Source organism: Patella vulgata, chromosome 2 (assembly GCF_932274485.2).
Source record: "Patella vulgata chromosome 2, xgPatVulg1.2, whole genome shotgun sequence".
In the NCBI taxonomy this organism is placed as follows: Eukaryota; Metazoa; Mollusca; class Gastropoda; family Patellidae; genus Patella; species Patella vulgata.
The window spans coordinates 86,004,868-86,030,260 of NC_065880.2; the positions used below are offsets into that span (position 1 = coordinate 86,004,868).

The 25,393-nt window shown below is 39.0% G+C and overlaps 1 long non-coding RNA gene across 1 annotated transcript in view; it reads right to left on the reverse strand.

Annotated features, from left to right (window-relative positions):
- Positions 1 to 2,332: 2,332 nt before the first annotated feature.
- LOC126812184 (uncharacterized) overlaps positions 2,333 to 25,393 on the reverse strand; it is a 69,914-nt gene continuing 46,853 nt past the window's right edge. Inside the window, exons 2-3 of the long non-coding RNA XR_007675853.1 lie at positions 4,569 to 4,711; positions 2,333 to 2,767 (exon numbers count right to left, since the gene is read on the reverse strand). This is a non-coding gene — a long non-coding RNA (uncharacterized LOC126812184). The remainder of the gene's footprint in view (positions 2,768 to 4,568; positions 4,712 to 25,393) is intronic.

Genomic DNA, 25,393 nt, shown 5'->3' on the forward strand with positions numbered 1-25,393 from the left:
CGGGCAAAGTTTCCTTTTTTGCACACATCATGGCGTAATTCCTTCTTCATTCGCCCAGAAGGAAGTTGAACCCCATTTCATTTCATTTAAATTTTAACTGACTAGTCCGTGAACCACATGAGCTAGTATGTGTCCAGTGGACGTTAAACCCCATCTCTCTCTCTCTCTCTCTCTCTCTCTCTCTCTTAAAAGTAAAGTGTGAAGGAAAAATCAACTCTGTCATAGAAAAATCGTGAATTTTGTTGCCTACAAAGAGTTATCTCCCCTATATAGGAGACCACACGATTTCTGTGTTCAACGTGTGATTTTGTTCCATATTTCACATGGGCGTGTGGTGGCCGATGATTTTGCACGAGTAACACAATCCCGCTAGGGCACAGAAACCCAATATTTATACCGTAACGGGTGGATTTGGTGATCTTTCCGATTATTCGGGGGCTCTATGGAGCATGCTAGATTAGTAGCATATCTGAGCAAAGGTATATTGAACATAGTCAATCGATGTTATTATGTCAGCGCTACCTCAATCTGATTAAAACACAGATCCTATTTCGTTTCGTGATTTATAGTTCAAATTTCATTTTACTTGTCTTTACTACACTAGGATCTGGAAGAGTTGTTCTATAACCCGCGTTCTGAATGATATGAGGGTTTAGCCAATGAAACAGTCTGTTACGTCGAGTTTTTGGCGTGAGGAACTGTGGGTAACCCACTAAAAACATCAACGTTGATTGGCTAATCATATATCTGACGTCAAAAGGTCAAAAGCCGCTTGTATGACCCCCAAACTACAACTGGTCAGATCTTCATGTAGTGTAGGCTATCGAAAGTATAAAAAAACGAAACGAAATATAGATCTGTATTTAAAACAGATTGGTGCTGTCAGATACTCCATCTCATGATTATCAAAGAGTTACATGTATAATATTACAGCTAGGACCATCTTATATCATTTTTAAGTTGACGCAGAGCAGTAGGACGTTTTATTTCATTTCATATAATTTTCAATATATCTGATGACGGTAGGTAATAGGCGAAATGAAATGGGGTTTAAAGGGATAATAACACTCTTGCTGGTTTGACAGCTCCAGAAAATAAAAAAATAGCCTTATTCTAAATACTAGATGTGTTAGTGTCCTACCTGTTGTGTAAATTATCCATTAAATCCTATTTTACTTGTCCAAAGGGTTCAAAAATATTTTTTAATCCAAGTCACATTTGAAAAGCTTTACGTCAGGCTTTTCAAATCATTTAGTTGAATTTTTCCAATTTTTTAAATTAGGTGTGTTAAGATGAAATTTGTATCATCAATTAATTGGAATATTGTAAAATAGTACAATTTGTTGACCAGAATAAAGATTGGAACATATTATTCAGTTACAACAAGAGTGGTATTGAGCCTTTAACGTTCGCCTTTTCTTCGCCAACCGGGATAATGAAGGACACACAGCATGAAGTGTGCTGTGAGAGAAATATGGCCCGGACAACAGGCGATGGCCTAATCATATCATTAGTTTTATTAGCTAGAAATCGCTCAGAACGCGGCTCCGGTTATCTAGACCCCGAGGAGATTACGGGAACAGGGCGACCCCTAGGCCCTCGCCAGGATGGTAGGGTAGCCCCACAATCTGTCGGCCCTACAAACACAAATTATTCGTCCATTCCGGTCAATAGTGATGTTGTTATCTTACCTTGAAAATATGGAATCCTAATATCAAAAATGTAAGACACAGTAAACCATTTTAAAACTAGTACATGTCCGCATGTACTAAATACTCTCGAGCGCGATTTGGAATCAGACGCCTTGATGAAGGAGGCTAAACGTCAGCGTGTAAGTGACATGTTAAACCGTACTTCCTATATGTAGACTGGACTAACAAGACTCGACCGATTGTCATTCAATTTGGACTTCTCGCGTACTTCGACGAACAACACTGATCAGAAATTTCAATACAAATTGTAAATTTGAATGTAAATCAGTTTATATACACTCATATTACATTAATATTATGATTTTTGTTACACATTTCATCCATTTTAAGTTCCAAAGTATACGGATTTAGCTCCTTTAAATAGTTTAAGGTACGAACATCCGGGTAACGACATTAGAATAGATATATTAAGCGACGGTTTCGGTTAATAAGACACATAATAATATATAATACACATGATGCACCTTTAAATGAGATAGACGTACAGTAAGAAATATAGATTTATCAGACGAAACATTGTATGGCTACGAATGTAGGACGTTTCGTTCATTAGACATTTCGGACAAGGACATTTCGTCTTAGGATTTTTCGGCCACTTTATTTTTTAGAAAGAGGACGTTTGTTTTCTTCTAGTCATCGTCCATGCACCAACCATCGGAATGTGCAAGTTTCTGGACGTGGTGTTCTCTTTAAATGCTTTAAAAACATTTTTTTTTATAAAATTGGCCGAAACCTCCGTGGGCCGAAACGTCCTAGATCGAAATGTGCACTGGCCGAAGCGTCCCAGCCGAAATATCCAATACCGAAATGCCCACTGGGAAATGTGCGTCCACCGAGTACTAGGCCACACACACAAACATGGCAAGTAAAACTGTTATGAGGTATATATCACGTGATCTACACTGTTGAGCAGTGTTATCCAAGTTACAATAGCTCCTTATACAGCACGAACGACATTTTGTAAAATGTAATGTCTTTTTACACCCAGCTTTACATTCACTGGAACAACCACGTTTTAATCTAGTCACTTTACCATTAGTTTCGAGTCTCTCAACCTGAAAAACAAACAGAGTTCATTAAATACGCATCGTTAGACCGACACATCGGTTTAAAATGAAATGGGATTTAACGTCCCAATGTTCTGCACCGACTGGGCTAATGAAGACGGGAAAAGCCATACAGTGTGCTAAGGCCTACTCTTATTTCGAATGCGTATTCTGGTCCTCGGTTTTTCGTCCCATCCGAACGACTGTAGGTTGTCAGGCCCTGGGGGGTTGGATGGCCGAAGGTTAGAACGTGCGCGCTGTATCATAAGACCTGTCATTGAGTCAACTGGCGCGGTTTCGAATTCCCGGTTGTATGTGACAAGGAATAGGGGCGTCTGTCCAACCTCGTGGGTTTTCTCCGGGTCCTCCGGTTTCCTCCCACTGCTAAAGACCCCTACGCGCAAGCGAATTATTGAAATAAAATTAAACCATATGTTAGTCCCGAAATGATCTAGTTTGTGTGGAGTGGACGTCAAACCCCATTTCACTCTCTCTCTCTTTGCCAGGCCCTGCGTTCTGCACCACTGACAAAGGTGGAACAACGCCGGAAAATCCTTATGAACTTTCCCGGACAACACCAAGATCGAACACAGGAACCCCGCATCGTTTGAAAAGAGAAATGTCAGACATGTTCGATCCCTGTATTGGCTGAGAAAGTTCATCCAGATTTTCCGGCCTGACAAGAACAACTGTCTAGTCTTTCGGATGGGGCGAAAAACCGAGGCCCCATGTACACATTGGCGTGCACGTAAAAGATCCCTTGACAGTTGGATTTGGATAAAAGATTAGGCCGTAGTGCCGCTGTCCGGGGAAAATTTCCCCCATAGCACACTGTATCGGTATGCCCGTCTTCATTAGCTCAGTTTAGGAGCAGAACATTAGGACGGTAAACCCCATTTCATTTCCCTCGGATACGTTTTCAAAGAAATACCAAGTCCAAGTTTACCGGTGAAGTTGCAGACTGGCATCTGGACTATAAATCAACTAGTGTTTGGATAAACCTGTTTTTAAGCCTGACGCGTTCACTGTTGTGTAAAATAACCTTTTACCGCCCGCGGTCACAATGAAGTGGATATTCGAATATTTAATTATTTGCATTTGGTGCATTTTTCAGATTTCTAGAAATAGTGAATCACTCATATCAACATAATTTCCTCAAAGAACAGTGCATGGCGTATGGCATTTCATTTCAATGAATTAATATGTTTGAAATAAAAAAAAATATATTTAATTTAAAAAGTTTCAGCTGACCTCGAATAACGAATATCCAAAAATGAGTTCAATTCATTTCAGTATATGTGTCATTGTCGTTCGCAATTCTTGAGTTTCTTTGTCTAAACTCATCAAGCGAAATATTGCGAGGAGAAAGAGTTGACAGGGCGGATACTTGTATTGACGACCGTTGGGCCTCCATCACGGCGAAGAATAACGGACATGATGAGAAAAGGAAACTAGTCTGATGCACGTTTCCCGCACCCCACACGTAGATCATTTTCTCCTCGAATTTATGTCTTTCTATTTTTCAGTGGATGCGAAGATTATTTTTTTTTTGCAAAGAAGGGCCAATGGGTCCCTGTGCCACCCCCACCCCCGGCCCACCGTAACACGCCCGACGTGCCAGTTCGCCTTTTAAATCTTTCTTTTTTTTCAGTGAATGCGAAGATTAGTTTTTTTTTTATTTTGAAAAAGAAAATATATGTCAATTTTTTGCAAATAAGCACCGATGAGTACCTGCCCCCCTCTGGCCCACCGTAAAACGTCCGACAATCGAGTTCACCCTCAGATACTTATCAACAGAACAGTAACTTACATTACAGTATGGTTGATCTAATGTACATTCTTCCGTTGGTATAAATGTAATGTTTAACATGGTAACACAATTCATCTCTACATCAAAACAATGATAACAGTGTAATGTTTCAGCTGGTACAACTCTCTTTAACGATATATTCACTGAAAAAAAAACAAAAAAACAATAACAGAGCAAGTTATATATCTTTAACACATCTTATCGAAGAGATCTATTTATACTGGAAGGTATGCATCTTAACCGATATATTCACTTAAAGGGACAATAACACTCTTGCTGGCTTGACAGCTCCAGAAAATAAATAATAGCCTTATTCTAAGTATTAGATGTTTAAGTATCCCACCTGTTGTGTAAATTATCCATTAAATCCTATTTTACTTGTCCATAGGGTTCGAAAATATTTTTAAATCCAAGTCACATTTGAAAAGCTTTACGTTAGGCTTTACAAATCATTTAGTTGAATTTTACCAATTTTTTAAATTAGATGTGTTAAGATGAAATTTGTATCATCAATTAATTGCAATATTGTAAAATAGTACAATTTGTTGACCAGAATAAAGATTGGGATATATTATTCAGTTACAACAAGAGTGGTATTGAGCCTTTAAAACACAAACAACAGAACAAGTTATATATCTTTAACGGCATATATAAGAGGTCTATTTATACAAGAAGGCATACATCTTTAACGATATGTTCACTGGAAAAACAACTGAATATATTTAACGTCCTACTGTTCTGGTCCAACTGGGCTAATGAAGACGGGCATACGCCATACAATGTGTTATGAGGGACATTTTGCTCGGACAGCGGTACTATGGCCTACTCTTATATCGAATTCCAACTGTCCAGGGATCTTTTACGTGTACAGAAATACTCAGTATACCCTACTCCATGGATGCCCACCGTCACCTAGTATTTATTTTGTACGACAATTTTGAATTTGAAATGGTATCTGGTATTTTAGAAATCGTTAGCACCTACCCATTATCTAATATCTATTCTGTGCGACTGTTTGGAATTCAAACTATCTTTTGTTCTGCACAAACTATTTCCAGCAGATACATCATACTTCTTTTTAGTTTGAATAAATAAGACAAATACATTTAATCAGAACTTCTGTCAAGCAGTTATATTTATTTTACACTTACAAAAAAGATCCATTTTCGTCACATCATTGTCTTCATTGTCTTACATCAAATAAAGAATTTCTGTTTAAAATTATAATTACTGTTCAAATGAACAATGAAACGATAAATAGCCTACTGCTTTGCACATGGAATTTTTAATGAGCAACAGGCACGCCAACACAGATATGAAATAATTGTATCACGGTGGTCTTCTAAGGAAGACATTTCAGCTATTAATTTATTAACGTTCCCTAGCTTTAGATAAAGAACACAGAATTAAGAAGTCTTAATTATGAGCTGAATAGTCGTCCATAGAGCTTTATCCACCCCAGTCAATCAAATGTGTTATAAGTTCCATTTATTCATACGTAAAAGGGCGTGGTGTGGTTTCGAATCCCCGGTTGTACGTGACAAGGAGTAGGGTAGCCTGTACAACCTCGTGGGTTTTCTCCGGGTCCTCCGGTTTCCTTCCACTGCTAAAGACCCCTATGCGCAAGCGAATTATTGAAATAAAATTAAACCATGTTAGTCCCGAAATGACCTAGTTTGTGTCGAGTGGACGTTAAACCCCATTTCTCTCTCTCTCTCTCTCTCTCTCTCTCTCTCTCTCTCAAGAAACATCTGGTATCTAGAGTATGTTCCCAAATCGTATTTCTTCACGGGTTTAGCGGCTGTGGCAGCACATCAAGGATGCATGGCATTGGGAAAAGACCGTTTATGGCCTACTATTAGGTCATGTTTTTTTCTGTGGTGGCCATCTTATAGTCGGGAGTGAGTATCTTCCTCTCCTCCGTAAAGGAACAGCCTTCATGAACAATCATGATAACATTTACTCAGAACAATTTTAATTCAAGTTTTAAAATAGCACTTTCTCTTTTTTTCACCTATTATAAATAGTGTGTATATAACTTATCTAATTTATATGTTTATATTATTTAATAGTATGTATACATAGCAGATCTGTTTATTATATGTTTTATATTCTTTGTACGAGGAGAGGGGTGATATAGGCTATGCCTATAGCTATAGGCTATATTGTTTACAAAAAAAAAAAAAGATAATATTTCCGGGTCAGTTTACAGAAATACGTGACGTAACAGTACATCATAAACTGTCCATATTGCGTCATCGTAATGAAAGGTGTAATTTCTCAACCTTTGTTTTTCCAACGGCACATCTTGGAACACATGAAAAAATAGCGGAACACCTGGCTAAATATATATGAAAAATATTTGACGTTTTGAAAAATAAAAACATGGTAAGTCAGATAGCATACAACCGTAGACAGAGACTAGTCATAGACACATAGAATGACTCAAACTAAATAAAGAAAAACACAGCCATGAACTTATCAGTAGACACCAATGAATACTCAATTGGTATCATGTGGTTTTTCGCATTTTCTTAGTGGGAAGATCTCAGTGTGCCACGACACACTGGTTGAGAATAACTGCTCCAAGGACACTACTTCAGTGTAATGTTTCGATAACCCCAGTATACATTTATAGGGAATAATGCCAAAAGTTAAATGTTTTAGTCTGTGCTATATGACGTCATACTACTTTTAATGAGCCCATTTGACATATTGTGTAACACTACCGCTGCCACATATCTTTGTTTTGTCCTGATCGTCTAATGGTTTGTTTGACTCTAGACTGACTACTGTTGCATCTCTCTTCTTAAGGACTTAACCATTGTGTTTTCTCACCTTACCGAAATTAAATATATAACCGGATAAACGATAGTTTTTTGGCTATGTCACATCAGTTAAACAATAGTCTACATTACAATATTTAAAATTAACATGTCTTTCTCTCCAAACCCAACTCCTGTAAAAGCCTAAAACCAGCGTGGAAATAGATTCGGGAAACCAGTAAATCGTGAAATGGTCGTCTAAAGAACCCAATGCGTGTCTAATTTTAAAGAATCTGCACGATATCTAAACTTATTCTAGCCCAGATGTCTTTTATAGGTGCCGAATGACGTAGGCTAATTAGTAATTAGCCATCTTAGATTTGAGCAAAATTTGGGAAGTTATAAAGTACACTTAAAAAAACGCAAAAATTAAAAAAAACAAACAACAAAAAACGTAAAGGTAAAATCATAATACAATTGTCTAATACAATGTGTTATGGGGGTAATTGTGCCCGGACAGCGGCGCTACCTAGGGGGTCTTTAACCTGCGGCCTATGATATACACTGTACCTCGAATTTTTTCGTCCCATCCGAAAGATAAGGCGCTTTTCCTTGATATCTCCATTCTGACTGTGACTTTCTGACATGAACTAAAATATGAAAGTAGTCATTGCGTATGTTACTAACTTTTAGCTTCTGTGATGAGGGTCGCCGTTAAGCCAGTACGACGAAAACGAGCTGGATTACATTCGACTTTCGCGTTACAAATGGATACAATCAATCAGTGTTGACGTTTCTCGTGGTTTACCCACAGTTCCGTGCGTCGTACGCCAAGAAGTCGACCGTAACAGATGGTTTCATTGGCTAATCCCTCACGCCTTCCAGATCCTAGTATAGTACAGACAAATAAAATGAAATTTTCAACATAAAAACCCCCAAAAAGAAACGAAATAGGATCTGTGTTTTAATCAGATAGCTATATAAACTTAACGAAACATAGCTGGCACTGTGTCTTATCGCGACGGGATTAAAGGACAATATTGGTGCCAGTCATTATCACATATGTGATAGAGCTGGTTAAACACATTCCAAATATACTATTCAAAAAAAGTAGGGGATATTTGATTTTGGGGGCATAATACTAAAATATGCAAATGACTACGAAAAAAGTCACTATAGAACCTAACAGAAGAAACATTTCCAGTTACATGTGACGCCCAAACGCACCAATAGCTACCGCATCGAATGCAGTTGATGCTTGGGATCATCATGGGGGTCCAACCCAAGATTTGCACGACTCTGACTTTGAATGTTACAGTCATTGTGGCATTGAATTCCAGGGTGGAAACATCAGTTTAATTGTTTTAGTGACCAGAAAACAAATTTTGATATGCGTCGGCTTACCCAAAATGAAAGGTTACGTGCCCTTGGCATGCTACAGATCGGCACAATACAGGCGGTTGTGGCGCGGACGATGAATGTTTATCAGTCTGTCATAAGCAGGCTATGGTCCAGATACCGTGATACACAATCTGTACAGGACAGACCACGCTCAGGTCGACCAAGGGCGACAACTCAAGCCCAGGATCGATTTATCCGTACCTTGGCCTTGAGAAATCGTGTCATCACAGCAAATCAGATCAGCGCTCGTCTTCAAACAGACACTGGTGTGAGAGTGAGTGGCCAGACGATTCGGAATCGACTGCATAGGGGTCACCTTCGCGCCCGACGTCCTCGCGTGATCCCTTGTTTGAGAGATCATCACATTCAGGCAAGACGTCGTTGGTGTAGGGATCGTCAACACTGGGATAATCGACGCTGGAGCAATGTGATGTTTTCAGATGAGTCAAGGTTCACTGTTGATTTTTTGGACAGACGTAGGAGGGTGTGGCGTCGTCGAAACGAGCGCTTCCAAGACGTTAACGTCATCAGACATGATCGATTTGGGGGTGGTTCTGTTATGGTGTGGGGAGGCATCACTGTTGCTGGAAGAACGGCTTTACATGTTGTTGCAGGGCGTGTTACAGGCCAGTACTACCGGGACAACATCTTGGCAGTCCATGTTGTGCCGTTCGCACGACGTCATGGCCGCCGTTTCATCTTCCAGGATGACAACGCAAGATGTCACAGAGCCAGGATCGTTACAGGTTACCTCCAACAACAGAACATCACCACATTACCTTGGCCAGCACTGAGTCCCGACCTCTCCCCCATCGAGCATGTCTGGGACATGCTTGGACAGAGGTTACGTCAACGTCAACAACGTCCTGCCAATGTCCAAGAACTTGCTGCTGCGTTGCAACAGGAATGGGACAATCTGGACCAAAATGACCTTAGACGTCTCATTAGGAGTATGCCACGTCGGATCAATGCTTGTTTGGCAAACAGAGGAGGATTTACCCGTTACTGACTTGGTTGTGATGCTGTGGTAACTTTGCTGTTTGACCCCGGGTATCATTTTACCCTTATAATGGTCAGTCTGTGCCTTACTTAGTCTAACGATCATTTGGAATAAATCGATGAATGTGAACTTCATTTCATTTTGTCATTTGTTTCTTCGTCAGTTTCATTAGGTGACTTTAATAACACTTAAAAATCAAATATCCCCTACTTTTTTTGAATAGTATATAATTTTAACACAGAGATCATTGCTACGATAGCTGAGTAATACAGTTTTCCTGAATCGGAAGTGACGAACGCCAAAGGAAAAGACGAGTCATACCTCTATATAACTGACTGATGTGACGAGTGATAACAGATACACGGCCGAATTTCTGCTCACTTATAATTCCTTCCAAGACCAAAAGTTGCTGGGGATCACGGTGGCTAAGTGGGTAAGGCGCTGGCTCGCTAGCCTGGAGGTCGGGTGTTCGATCCCTGCATTGGCCGAGAAAGTTCATCCAGATTTTCCGGCGTGGTTCTCCCTTGTCAATGATGCAGGACGGAGGGTCTGACAAGGACAGCTGTCTAGTCGTTCGGATGGGACGAAAAACCGAGGTCTCGTGTACACATTGGCGTGCACGTAAAAGATCCCTTGACAGTTGGAATTCGATATAAGAGTAGGCCGTAGTGCCGCTGTCCGGGCAAAATTTCCCTCATAGCACACTGTATGGCGTCTGTCCGTCTTCATTAGCCCAGTTCGGAGCAAAACAGTAGGACGTTAAACCTCATTTCATTTCATTTTATTTCCAAAAGTTGTTATATGGGACTGTAAGAGGATACCTGACAATTCAATAAAGTAATTGAATGTCATTAGATAAGAGAACACGAGAAAAATAGAAATAGTCCGTGCATTCCCTTGTTTATATTCATTCTACACCTTATAAATACATGGTAATGCACGGACTTTTTCTGTTTTTCTTTGTGTTCTCTTATCTAGTGGCAGTCAATTCTTTTTATGAATTGTCAGATATCCTCTCACAGTCTCACACAACAACTTTTGGTCTTGGAAGGAATTATTAGTGAGCAGAAATTCGGCCGTGTATCGTCACACCAGTCAGTTATATAGAGGTGTTTTCCTTTGGCGTTCGTCACTTCCGATTCAGGAAACCTGTCTTACTCAGCTATCGTAGCAATGATCAGTATGTTAAAATTATATTTGGAATGTGTATAACCAGTTCTATCACATATGTGATAATGACTGGCACCAATATTGTCCTTTAAAGTAAATTCAGGAAAAGCATGTCCTCTTTAAAATATAAACTCGTCCAGCAGTATTTGGAAAAAAGAAACATTAGATTAATATTTTGTGAGAAATATTGTATTTTATTTTGGGGATTCCCCATCTCCATGTTTACGTTTGAACTTCATTGTACACTTAATAGAAAATGTGACGGCAGACTTGAAGACGACCAAAAATAAAATAACATTTGACCTTTGTCCAAAGAACTCGAGTAATAATCAGTAAATAATGACCACTAGTATCACACATTTTATCTTCTCTAAATGTCAATTTTCATGTCACGAGGGATCAGGTTTTGGGTTTTCAAATATACCGACAATACCTGTAATTGGGGTCGAATACTCAACGACCAATTTAACTAAATCATATACCCCAGAAGAATGTGAAATGACCAACGATGAAAACATGCCAAATGTTCAACTCATCTGTCATCTCGGAGATGTGTAATATATCTGTATTATATCTATATGCTCTTTACATTTAATTTCAATTAAAAGTATCCTGATCAAGTCTTTAAGCGAATGAAATTACCAACGATGAAGACATGTCACTTCAAAGGCAAAATAATTGTGTTAAAATCTATATGCATTTTACTTCAATTAAAACTTTTCTAATAAAACTTGACTTCATGCCAGAAATTAGCATAGATAAAGATGCGTAAAGTATAAAAGACGAACACTAATAGGATTGAGTCGTCGCTTGATAGATATCTGCTGATCTTCTAGTCTGTCATCATGGTTACCATTGCCGTTACGTTGGTTTCTGTCTTGTTGCTAGGTGCTGCTATTGCACAGTCGCCGCCATTGCCATCTCAAAACCCGACAGAGATTATCGATTTTCTAATCTCTATTGTTGAAGACGATGAGTTTAATAATATCACAACTCGAGGAACTGAAGAAACATCGAGACCAAAAAGATCACTAGGATTTGGAGGTGGCTATGGAAAAGGGGCCTTTGGCAACAACAATGCCTTCTTTGGTAATGCGGGTAATGGTAATGCTGGTCATGGTAACGCTGGTTATGGTATTGCCGGTTATGGAAACGGTGGCTATGGAAACGGAGCCTTTGGCAACAACAATGCCTTCTTTGGTAATGCGGGTAATGGTAATGCTGGTTATGGTAACGCTGGTTATGGAATCGCCGGTTATGGAAACGGTGGCTTTGGAAATGGAGGTTATAGCGGAAACAATGCAGGTTGTGGTGTTATTCCTGCTCAGAGAGTTCAATTCGTCCGATGTTTCACTCCTGGGCGAGTTGTCGTACAGAGGAACCAGATCGTCCACAACTACTACAGACAAGGAAATTATGGTCAATGCCTTAACTACTTCCGAGCTCTACCATGCAAGAACGTAGCAACTGTTGCTAATGGATACGTTGGCGATATCACTGCCGCGTCCGGAAGAAGCTACTCCGTCAATGCATGCCAGAGCTGTTGTGGTGGAAACCCAGGGATAGTTGTCAGATGTAACAACAGACCATACAATCGTGTTGTCAGACAGTTTGTCTTCCAACCTCAGATTAACAACATCAACTATAATAATTACAACCAGCATAACGTACAAGATGGCGGATACGGCGGTTGCGCCACCTGTTAGTATATGTCTGTATACCCCCTTTATTAACAGTGGACCGGAACTATGGGATACGATACGAATGTACGTTCGTATTTTATTTATTATCCGGGATTTTTCCAGGGTATTGTAGAATAAAATTGAAGTTTTTGAAAAGCGTGTTTTTATTGATTATTAATGTGCTTGGTCTTGGGCATCGTCTCGTTCAAATAAATATTTATACAAGGGTTGGTCGAATGTTATAGTACGTAACCCACTAGAAACATCAACGCTGATTGGTTAATCAAATGTCTGACGTCATAGGCCAAAAGCCGTTCGTGTGACCCCTGGCGCGATCTAACACTACAACCGGTCAGCTCTTCATCCTAAAAAAACTCAACGAGATATAGATCTGTATTTTAACCAGATTGTCCAATACTAAACTGGTCATGATTTTGTTTCAATATTTCATTTGAATGAGCCTTGTCTTTAAAAGTGGGATAAAACTTGAAGAAACCAGAGGAAACCCATTATGATCGGTAGTTCTACTCCTTCTCCCGTACAAGCGTGGGACCAAATCCACGACTTGCATAAATAACAGGCATTATGAAATCATTATAATACAATTGATACAATCATACAATTATAGCAATTAACCGTCTTAAGTGAAATGAAATAAAATGAAATGGGGTTTTAACGTCCTACTGTTCTGCTCCGACTGGGCTAATGAAGATGGGCATACGCAAAACAGTGTGCTATGCTATGAGGACAATTTTGACTGAGAAAGTGGTGCAGGGTGGAGGGCCACGTTAAGAATACTGTCTAGTCGTTCGGAATGGACGATAACCTGATGGCATTATCCACTCGACACCAACCAGGTCATTTCCGGATTAAATTTTATTTCAATAATTCAGTTGCGCGTAGGGGTCTTTAACAGTGGGGGAAAACCGGAGGACCCGGAGAAAACCCACGAGGTTGGACATGCGACCCTACCTCTTGTCACGTACAACCCAGGAGTCGAAATCACGCCAGTTGACTCAATGACAGACCATATGATAAAACGCGCACGCGCTATAACCATTCGGCCATCCGACCCGCCAGAAAAGTAAGAAGCTAAACTCTATTTCCGTTTTATGAAAATAACTGTCCTTATGAACAACTGTCGGCCACCCAACCCTAAAAAAGATGTTTTGAGAGAGAGAGAGAGAAAAATGGGGTTTTACGTCCACTCGACACAAACTAGGTCATTTCGGAACTAACATATGGTTTAATTTTATTTCATAATTCGCTTGCGCGTAGGGGTCTTGAGCTGTGGGACGAAACCGGAGAAAACCCAAGAGATTGGACAGGCAACCCTTCTCCCTGTCACGTACAACCGGGGATTCAGATGTTTTGAGGACTATGACGATACACACTATCTCATATAACAGTGAAACAGTAGTTTTAAAGCAGTCGCTTGGATGATGGTGATGCCGGCTAGTGCTGCATTTGAACTAGATGGGATGCTATTACTGTCTTTCCAGCAAACAAAGATCGTATTCATTTGGAAAAAATGAAATGAAATGAAATGGGGTTTAACGTCCTACTGTTCTGCTCCTAACCTGGGCTAATGAAGGCGGGCATACGCCATACAGTGTGCTATTAGGGAAATTTTGCCCGGGCAGCGGCGCTACGGCCTACTCTTATATCGAATTCCAACTGCCAAGGGATCTTTTACGTGCACGCCAATATGTACAGGGGACCTCAGTTTTTCGTGCCATCCGAACGACTAGACAACTGTCAGTGATGCAGGATCGAGGGCCTGACAAGGGGAAACCACGCCGGAAAATCTGAATGAACGTTCTCGGCCAATGCAGGGATCGAACACACGACCTCCAGGCTAGCGAGCCAGTGTCTTACCCACTTAGCCACGTGATCCATAGCATCACTCATCCGGTTTGTCTGCGATATCACCCTGGGTGGAAGCGGGCGTAAAACCCTTTCTAGAAGAAGAAGAAGAACTCATCTGGTTTGCGCCAGTTACGTCATGAAAATAAATAAATATTCGCCGTATGTCAGTTACTAAATAACATAGAAATGAAATGAAATGAGGTTTAAACATTGTTTATCGCCCGTGCTAAATTTCATAATCTACATAAAGGGCTTTGCAATGCTTGAATTGCTGTCAAAAAATGATGTATCACTACGCCGTAATGTAATCAGGTTCAGTAAAAGTGAAGTCTATAGCAAAGAATTATATGTAATTATTTCTGCATGTAAGAAAGGATTGAGTGATAAATAAAATCTCCTACTCGTCTTTTTTGATAAAGTAAAAAAACCTCGACAGAGCCTCGTTTTTTTTTACTTTATCGACTGGTGTTGATATTTTTTGATATCAAAAAAGACGAGTAGGAGATTCTCTATTTAACGTCCAAATACCCTAGAGATCGATTGTGGTGGCTGCCATACACGAGAAGGTTTTGAAATCGAAACAATTAGGATCATTGTCCATTTTCTGTCCTTTGGTAACATACTTCAGTCAGTATCAGCGCCTGTTTTAGCAGTCTGGGGTGGCAAAGATATTGACAAAGGGCACATGTTGCCAAGGGACGATTCCTGCGAGCATGGCAAAAATAATAATATCGGCCAAAATTGAATTTCGTGCAAATTTAACTTTAAACAGTTATACAATAGAACGAACATGACGTATCTGTTATTCGCCATGATTTTATTTTCAATGTTTTGTTACTGTCGTAGAAAATTTATGCTAAAGACACCCTCAAAAACAAATGCAGCGATTCTTCTGAAATGTTTAACAAATGTTTCAGTTAGCGCATCATGAGTTACTTGCAAACTACAATCTCTTACAGGAATATCAGTCCGAATATGATACAATTCCGTTCAATATTTACAAAGTTATGATAAATTAATATTTCATCGATCTGTGTTGCTCCCTGTGTAACAAGACAACGCCACCTTTTATTGGAAGCGGAGGAACCCGATGGGCCTAGTTTAAATCTGATGGAATCCAAGTCAGAAGATTATCTAACGTTGATACTTTGGATTAGTTTAATCCTGAACTGTTAAAGATACATTATGAGAGATTAGATAAAGAGCTGGCAGTTCTCACTATAATAGTTAAAAACTAGATAATGTAAAGGCAATGCTGAAAATTTCAGTCAAAATGATCCACTCTGAACCGAGATTTTAGCGAATGATTACTAAAGTTGGTAGGATAAAAAACATAGTCTCGATTATCCATTTCATGATTTAATTATGAATCGCAGACTAGCGATGCCATCAAGAGTTGATTATGGTCTGGATAAGTTAATTAATATCTAATTAATAATTTAGATAACATTTCAGGCCTAAAAAAAGACCTGCAATAGGCAGATTTATCTCTTGCATAATGTATGTATAAATGACCACATATATAGCGTAAATTAAGCCGTAAGAAATTTGATATTTTAGAGAAAATGCAAATGCCGCATCCAGCCTTTAATACTTCAATAATTTAAAGACTGAAAGGTGCCCTTTGGGGCATTTGTAGATCTCACGAACACTATAGTTATGGAGTTTTCGTACTATGAATAAGCATCGTATATTAAAAACAAGGTGTGGTATGGTCAATAGTTACAATTGTGATGAAATAAGGAATTGTTCAGCTACCCATCATTGTATTTGGAGCAATGAATGTGGACGGAAAACCGACTATTTCAGAACTATTATCGTGTTCCGTTGTACTTTTATTCTCACATATGTCAAAGCCCCACCTTCCCCCGCCCGTACCCTACAAACACACAGTTCTGAACTATGATTACGATGTGCGTTAACTTTAATTAAAAACAACACTGGATATTATTCCAAAACTAAAGTTGACCTGTAAACGTTTTGATTATAGAAATGTTAGAATGGTATATTTCCAATGCAATATTTACCTAAGTAAAAGTTTTAACGACCTAGTACCTGCCCCACCCAACAACATTACACCTGTGACCACCAACAACACGTCGGAAAGTTATTATTTGCCCTTCTCAATGCTATATTTTTAGTAAAGATATTTTTGTCTTCGTTGACTGGCATTTAGTAATTGAACATATTAATAAAAGGTACAATTTTATGGATACACAATTACTGCCTACTATTCACATACCTGTATCATTTGATTCACATACCTGTATCATTTGATTCACATACCTGTATCATTTGCTTGATAAAGATGAGAGTATTCTCGTAGAAACGTCGCTTTGTATTAAACTCAGTACAATGTAATTGTGTATTCATAAAATTGTACCCTTTGTTATATGTTTTTGGCTTAGATATGTTCATTCGTAACGTCTAAATATTTTTAGGGGGTGAGATCTTATCCACAGTACCCCCACCACTCCCACCCACCTGGACCAGAACTTGAAAATAAAATAATAATAATAAAAAAAATAAAACAACAAACAAAATATGTTTTGTGCTAAAATCTATATTAAATAACCATCAATCTGAGCCTCCGAATCTTCGAACTTCACATTCTAGCAAGTTGAACATCCAGCATCTCCATAGCCTTGACCATCTCCAAAACCATAGTCACCACCGAACCCACCGTAACCATAGCCACCAACTCCTCCGTAACCATAGTCACTATAACCGCCGTATCCGCCATCTTGTACGTTGTACTGGTTGTAATTATTATAGTTAACGTTGTTAATCTGAGGTTGGAAGACAAATTTTCTTACCAATCGACTATATGGTCTGCTGTTACATCTGACAATAATGCCTGGGTTTCCTCCACAGCAACTCTGACAAGCATTGACGGTGTAGGATCTTCCTGATGTAGCAGTGATGTGACCAACGTATCCTTGAGCTACTGTTGCTACGTTGTTACAGGGTAATGCACGGAAGTAGTTAAGACATTGACCATAATTCCCTTGTCTGTAATAGTTGCGGACGATGTGATTGTTCTGAACGACAACCTGACCTGGAGTGAAGCATCTGGCAAAACTGACTCCTTGAGCAGGATTAGAGCCACAGCCTCCTCCATAACCACCAGCATTGCCAAAGAAGGCGTTGTTGTTACCAAAAGCACCATTTCCATATCCACCGTACCCGTAACCGCCTTGGCCAGCGTTACCAAAGAAAGCATTGTTGTTGCCGTATGCACCGTTTCCATAGCCACCGCTTCCATAACCACCGTAACCATGTCCACCAAAACCTAACGATCTTTTCTTTCTTGGTGTTTCCAGACCCCCGGTTCCTCTTGTGGTGATATTAACAAAGTCATCGTCTTCAAAATCCGCAATTACTATTTGGATAAATTCCGTCAGATTTCCCAATGGTGAGAGAGGTTGTGTCGATGGTTGGGGAGACTGTGCCAGAGCAGCACCTACCAACAAGACTGTAACCAAGGTAACGACAGTAGTAACCATGATGGTAGACTAGAAGATCACTGACTATATCAGTAGAAACTGTAAGTGACGAATGATCCCTGTTCATTTTCACCTTTTATACTTTATATGTGCCTTAATATATGCTAATTTATGTAATTTAATCAAATTTAATTAAGACCTATTAGAATGGAATTTTTGTCAAATATGTAAAAAGCCTATAGATTTAACACCTTTATGTAATTCTAAAAATGACAGACTATTGATTTATGGGAATCCTGAACATAATTAAAATTTAATATTTTTTTTCGACATAGAAATTTAAACTAATGATTTAAACGACTGGAGATCCAGGAACCCCAATTACAACCTGATTTTTTAGTGTCATTAAAATAAATGTGTTATAATGATTTGTCGAACGTCGTACCATTATACAGAACACGCTTTAAAAGAAATGAAATGAAACGAAATGGGGTTTAACGTCCTACTGTTCTGCTTCTATACTGGGCTAATGAAGACGGGCATACGCCATACAGTGTGCTATGAGGGAAATTTTGCCCGGGCAGCGGCACTATCGCCTACTCTTATATCGAATTCCAACTGCCAAGGGATCTTTTACGTGCATTCTAATGTATACACCGGACCTCGGTTTTTCGTCTCATCCGAAGGACTAGACAGCTGTCCTTGTCAGGCCCTCCGTTCTGCACCACTGACAAGGGGAAACCACGTCGGAAAATCAGGATGAACTATCTCGGCCAATGCAGGGATCGAACACCCGACCTCCAGGCTAGTGAGCCAGCGTCTTAACCAACTAGCCACCGTGGCTCCCACGCTTTAAAAGAGTAGCTGTATAACAAGAGAGAGAGAGAGAGAGAATTGGGGTTTAACGTCAACTCGCACAAACTAGGTCATTTCGAGACTAACATATGGTTTAATTTTATTTCAATAATTCGCTTGCGCGTAGGGGTCATTAGCAGTGGGAGGAAAAAGGAGCACCCGGAGAAAACCCACGCGGTTGGACATGCGACCCTACTCCTTGTTTTGACTTTCTTAGAAAATATGAAATTGTAACTTTAAGCAGTCAGAAATTTGATATTTTAGCAAAAAATGCAAATGGCGCATTGGATCGTTAAAGAGAGAAAACCCACGATGTTGGACAGGCGACCGTACTGCTTGTCACATATATCCGGGGAACCGAAACCACGCCACTTGACTCAATAATAGACCGAAGGAAACAACGCGCACGCGCTAACCATTCGGTCATCCAACCCCTGCCCCCTGGATCTTTCGAATCCACGGATATATGTGACAAGCAGTAGGGTCGCCTGTCCAACATCGTGGGTTTTCTCTCTATAAGGATCCGATACGCCATTTGCATTTTTTGCTAAAATATCAAATTTCTGACTGCTTAAAGTTACAATTTCATATTTTCTAAGAAAGTCAAAACGTAATTATTTCTTTGTCTTTTACTCAATAGGTTGTCCACTCACTATTATACGATTATAGGTGTCATTCTCACACTTAAAACTCATTTACACCGGAAATAATAACAAAATTACCTCCCAATTACCTCCCTTGTTTTCTATTCTCCACCATGGAGTAACTATCTTCAAACGTTTGAATTTGAAGATGAAAATGATATTTTTGCCAATTTCTCAACTGGCAATAGTGAATTATAGGATTAATAGGAATATTCTTTAACAAGGTAGGACTGTTTATAGATACCATCTTTTTTAAGGCTTTATTTTAATAAATTTTAAAAATATAACTTAAAAATATGAAATTGCAACTTTAATCCACGTTATTTAACATTTTAACAAAAAAAAAAAAAAACAAAAAAAAAACAACAAAAAGACAAAATCAAAATGCAAACGCTAGATATTGTCCCTGCATGGATTCAGTCGGATTTAAATCAGGCCTGCCAATATATTTTGGCGGGAAACAAAATTCCGGCTAACTTATTGAATAGCGAAGCTGTATAGATGGATGAAATTTCAATTCCACATATTTTGTAAATACTGAACGACACGGTCATTTTTGTACCCATGGTCCTATTAGAGATTCATCTTTCGTAATATAGTAGTTTGTAAGTGATTCCTATAGTGCTAAAATGTTGCTCGACGCTTAAACATACTTTATGCAACAGCTAAATCTGCCTATTGCAGGTCTTTCTTTAGTGAGAACTGTCAGCTCTTTATCTAATCTCCCATAATGTATCTTTAACTTTAGCCTTTTAACTTCAGTAATGATGATCGAGGCTTGGTCTAAAATTAAATCGATAAATTCTCGGTTCAGAGTGGATCAGTCAAACTCCCTTTACATTCATTATCTAGCTTTTAACTATTATAGTGAGAACAACCAGCTCTTTATTTAATCTCCCATAATGTATCTTTAAGTAAACTAATTCATAATTTAAAATAAAACTGATAACTGAGAGAACCATAGTCTCTATCACCCAGAAAAATATTCTACGAATATTAGTCTGGATGCGTTGTCAACTTGTGAGACTAATGGGTCATTGACTAGATTATCCGGTCTTTTACAATATCATAAACAAAGTCTAAGGGAGGTAACTAGTCCTAAAAAAAGATGTTGACGCCCATGAAATTATTTTATGAATGCCATTTCAGAAAATCTATTTGATTGCATGCCAGTTCAATATACAACACTCTTAATTTTTTTTTATTATAGAATTTCTTTCTTCATGGACCATATATGGTTTTTAATTAATCCTAATTCATCGTCACGATTCATGTTTGTTTATATTAATGCAAGAAGTATGGGATTTATTGCGGGAAGTGGCACAACTCTTACTTCACTTGGCCAAAGATACTGGATAATCAACCACATAAAAACCAAACTCTGGATTAAGCATGGGCAATGTCCCAGACAGTCCGTACGTTGAAGACTAGAAGGTTCTGAGTGACCGAGACTAAGTGAACAGCGTTGAACTAAATAGTTTATTTTGTTTTTTTTTATTACAGATTGAATTATACGAGACCATCATATTTCTTAGCATGTCTCCAGCGTTCTGAGTTAAACAACATAATTATCTGATTAACTCTCGAAAATAAACTGAAATATTCAACAAGATTTGTATTCCTTTTTACGTAATACTGTTAACGTATACTTATGAAAGGTGGGTCGCGGTCATAATGTGAAGGTAATGTATTCAGACGAAGGCAAAAGTTACCCTTTAGGCGCGTGGGGAAGAGGGGTGTGGGGCAGAGTCTTCCCTGCTCGCGTACAGAATATTGGTTTTACTCCAACACACAATAAAGTCGAACAAACAAACACGCTGGTATGTTCATCTCAGAGTGGTCGTTAATATAATACAAACATCTATAAGTTGATGAACATTATAATCTATAGAGAGAGAGAGAAATGGGGTTTAACGTCCACTCGACACAAACTAGGTCATTTCGGGACTAACATGTTTCAATTTTATTTCAATAATTCGGTTGCGCGTAGGGGTCTTTAGCGGTGGGAGGAAACCGGAGGACCCGGAGAAAACCCACGAGGTTGGATAGGCGGCCCTACTCCTTGTCACACACAACCGGGGAATCGAGACCACGCCAGTTGACTCAATGACAGACCTTGTGATACAGCAAGCACGTGCTCACCCGAGAGCCTCAAATTTAATCTTTTTTTCTTCAGAAACCAAAATACCAGAATACCACAAGCGGCTCCGTAGGGGGCCCACAGCATCACCAACACCAAAAAACAGCGAAACCAACTTTGTATATTAATCTAATGTATTGCATGTATTTTTTTTTAATAAATCTAGGAAATATCACGAACCAAATTTACATCATCCTAGGTCAGTGCTTCGACCTCTCCCCCAAATTCTTACACCTAACCTACAATCTCGCTAACAATCACGTGCACTAACCTTAATTACATCTCAGCGATCTTGACAAAAATTGAGCTGGCCTAAACGAATAGATTTAGCCTGATTTACATGGACTTATATGTTCGATGTATTGTTGTGGTGAATATACATATATGGTGGCGTATTGGTATCATGTCGTGTTATGGGGTTTAACGTCCTACTTTCTGGGAGCCACCGTGACTCAGTAAGTAAGATTTTGCCTGAGCTGGCCTTAACAAATAGATTTAGCACCTCGGACCCCCCGCTGCTGACAATCGAAGTAGTCAATACAGATTTTCCATTCCTTGCATTGCATGCTTAACTTTAAATTGTTAGTGCTTAAAGGTCGTATTCACGAACGCCGATTACGGTTAATCACTGTGTATCAGGCCCGTAATTAATGTGTGTGTGTGTGGGGGGGGGGGGCGCATGGTGTGTGTGGAGGGGGGGGGCGGAAGCCCCTCTGCAAAAAGTTCCGCCCCCCCACATGTGAAACAAATTGTCGACCAAAATAAAAATAGATATACATTGTCCGGCAATTTTACAGCACCCATGTGAACACTTCCCGCCCCCACGTTGCTCCCAGCCAGTTACGGCCCTGCTGTGTATGTGTCCTATATTTCTTTAAAGGCTGGGGGTAAACCTCTTACTCATTATTTTCCGTAATACTTAAAATTAAAAAACACGTATTAGAATTCAATATCGGTCCATTTGAAACAATATTAATAGTGTTATCTTGCCGTGAAAATATTATAGTAACCTAATATCAAATATTTAAACATGCATTATGCAAGAGCTAAATCTGTCTATTGCAGGTCTTTCTTTAGGCCTAAAATGTTATCTAAACCATTAATTAGACATTAATTAACCTATCCAGACCATAATCAACTCTAGATGGCATCGCTAGACTGCGATCTTTAGTGGATTATGAGGCGATTTACTGCATAACTTTCCTTCACGATTTAACGATTAAATCGATAATCGAGACTATGCTGTTTATCGTACTGACTTTAGTAATGATGATCAAGACTAGCCGGAAATTTCAACAGCTTAGTTCTCGATTCAAAGTGGATCAATTTGAATAAAATCGTCAGCAAATTGCCTTACCTGCCAACTCGTTATCGAATCTCCCATAATGTATCTTTAATGGGGCATCGTGGGAGATTAGATAAAGAGTTGACAGTTCTCGCTATAATAGTTAAAATGATAGCGTAAATAAAATATGCTGAAAATTTCAATCAATATATATGCTCCTCTCTGAACCAAGATATTAGCTTTGGGTGTGGGAGGAAACCGGATTGAGAATTAATAGATTGTGCGTTGACACAGTGAGTCAAAAATCAAATTAAAATTTGTAAAGAAATACCTCTCTCGAAAAAAACCCAAACAATGGAGGTTTATGTTAGTCTCTTAATTTGAAATAAAATTGAACCATATGTTAGTTCAGAAATGACCTAGTTTGTTTTGTGTGGACGTTACCCCGCCCTCTTTCTCCCTTCTCCCCAAACATTCAACGTTTTCTTCATAAAAATAGAATTAATTGTTATTAGACAAATACTGTGAAAAGCCCGAGGGCAAATAACTCCACAGTGTGATCAAACAATCCGCAAATAAATGCAAACTTAAATAATTAGGATTAATTATTTACAAAAAGTCACCATGAAAAAAAATCTCGAGGATTAATAGTTTAAGAGATGTCATCACTCTATCCAGGAGTATGTGGTTTAGTTGCATGCGATTGTGAAGGTGTGAACAACTTAACTACATACCACACAATATTGACAGGTTGGCGAGCTCAGGTAAAATGACAAACACCTTAGAAAAATAGCTAATTATTCACCGTTGATTATTGTCATTTGGTCTTGACATTTCCCTTTAAACGATGTCGGATCACCCAAAAATATGTCAAGGGTCATTGAGATTTCTTACTGGGCAAAAAGTCGTAACTATGTACGTAAACACTGCCGCGTGTTTTATGTTTTTTTAGTCCAAAGATAGTTCTATCAACAAGACAGGGCAGTGTTTTAGAAGTCATTAGCGGGAGATTTGATCATGTCATTATTTGTATAGTTCTTGAATTCTACTCCTTCATATTCTATGCACGATCTTTCAGAACACGTGTAGAGACAAGACATACTTTTTTCTCTTTTTCTTTACAAACAAAAAGGAGATTTTTATTTATAGTCATGTGTTGTTATGGACATTATGTTGAACTGTTTTAGTAATGGTCTCATTCATTAGTCGAATAGTAAGTACAGGAAATGAAATAGGGTTTAACGTCCTACTGTTCTGCTCCTAACCTGGGCTAATCAAGACGGACATGCGCCATACAGTATGCTATGAGGGAAATTTTGCCCGGGCAGCGGCGCTACGACCTACTCTTATATCAAATTCCAACTGCCAAGGGATCTTTTACGTGCACGCCAATGTGTACACGGGACCTCGGTTTTTCATCACATCCGAACGACAAGACAGAGAATGAGAGAGAGAGAGAGAGAGAGAGAGTTTAACGTCCACTCGACACAAACTAGGTCATTTTGGGACTAACACATACTTTAATTTTATTTCAATAATTCGCTTGTGCGTAGAGGTCTTTAGCAGTGGGAGGAAACCGGGGGATACGGTATGTTAGTCCTGAAATGACATAGTTTGTGTCGAGTGAACGTTAAATCCCATCTCTCTCTCTCTCTCTCTCTCTCTCTCTTCTGTGTAATCAAATAATCAAATGAAAAAGGGTATAACGATTGGTTATTTAGAATAACAGAAAGCCAAATTTTCGACTTCTTTTTACGTCACGTCATTCAGTCAGCAGACGGCTGTCTTTCGAGACGGTCTACATTGTCTCATTTGCTTTTTTGTAATCATCATTGTTTTTGCTCTGTTTTTGTGATGGGTGGAACATGTGCCCTAAGTGTATTCAATATGCCTCGATTCTATTGAATACTACAACGTTTCTTAATTGACTTAGAGCATTTAGTTTTGAACTACCTGTTTTTTTATACATTTCACCGATGTGGTTACTTGTATAGTTAAATTTTACTACAATATGCTTAGATTCATATTTCTTGTAACATATAGCAAATCATGACTCATGCTGGCATTACACAATGGTTTCTCAGGGTTATATTCCTGATTGTTTTCAAATGTGAGTGAAGTCTGTGTCAATACAGGTCCGGGACTGTACAGTGCAGTGGACGCTTACGGCTATCCTCCAGATTTATTCTCATTGAGTCGACTGGCGTGGTTTCGAATCCCCGGTTGTACGTGACAAGGAGTAGGGTCGCCTGTCCAACCTCGTGGGTTTTCACCGGGTCCTCCGGTTTCCTCCCACTGCTAAAGACCCCTACGCGCAAGCGAATTATTGAAATAAAATTAAACCATATGTTAGTCCCGAAATGACCTGGTTTGTGTCGGGTGGACGTTAAACCCCATTTCTCTCTCTCTCTCTCCAGATCTATTCACTTTATTTGAAAGTTTGTTTGTGATTTATGCGTATTGTGTCTTGTCCGTGTTTTGTGTAAATTATGTGTGGTGCAGTCCCCCTGCACATACTATTTGAAAAACCGAAGAATTTTTTTTTTCAAATTTCAATTACATAACTCA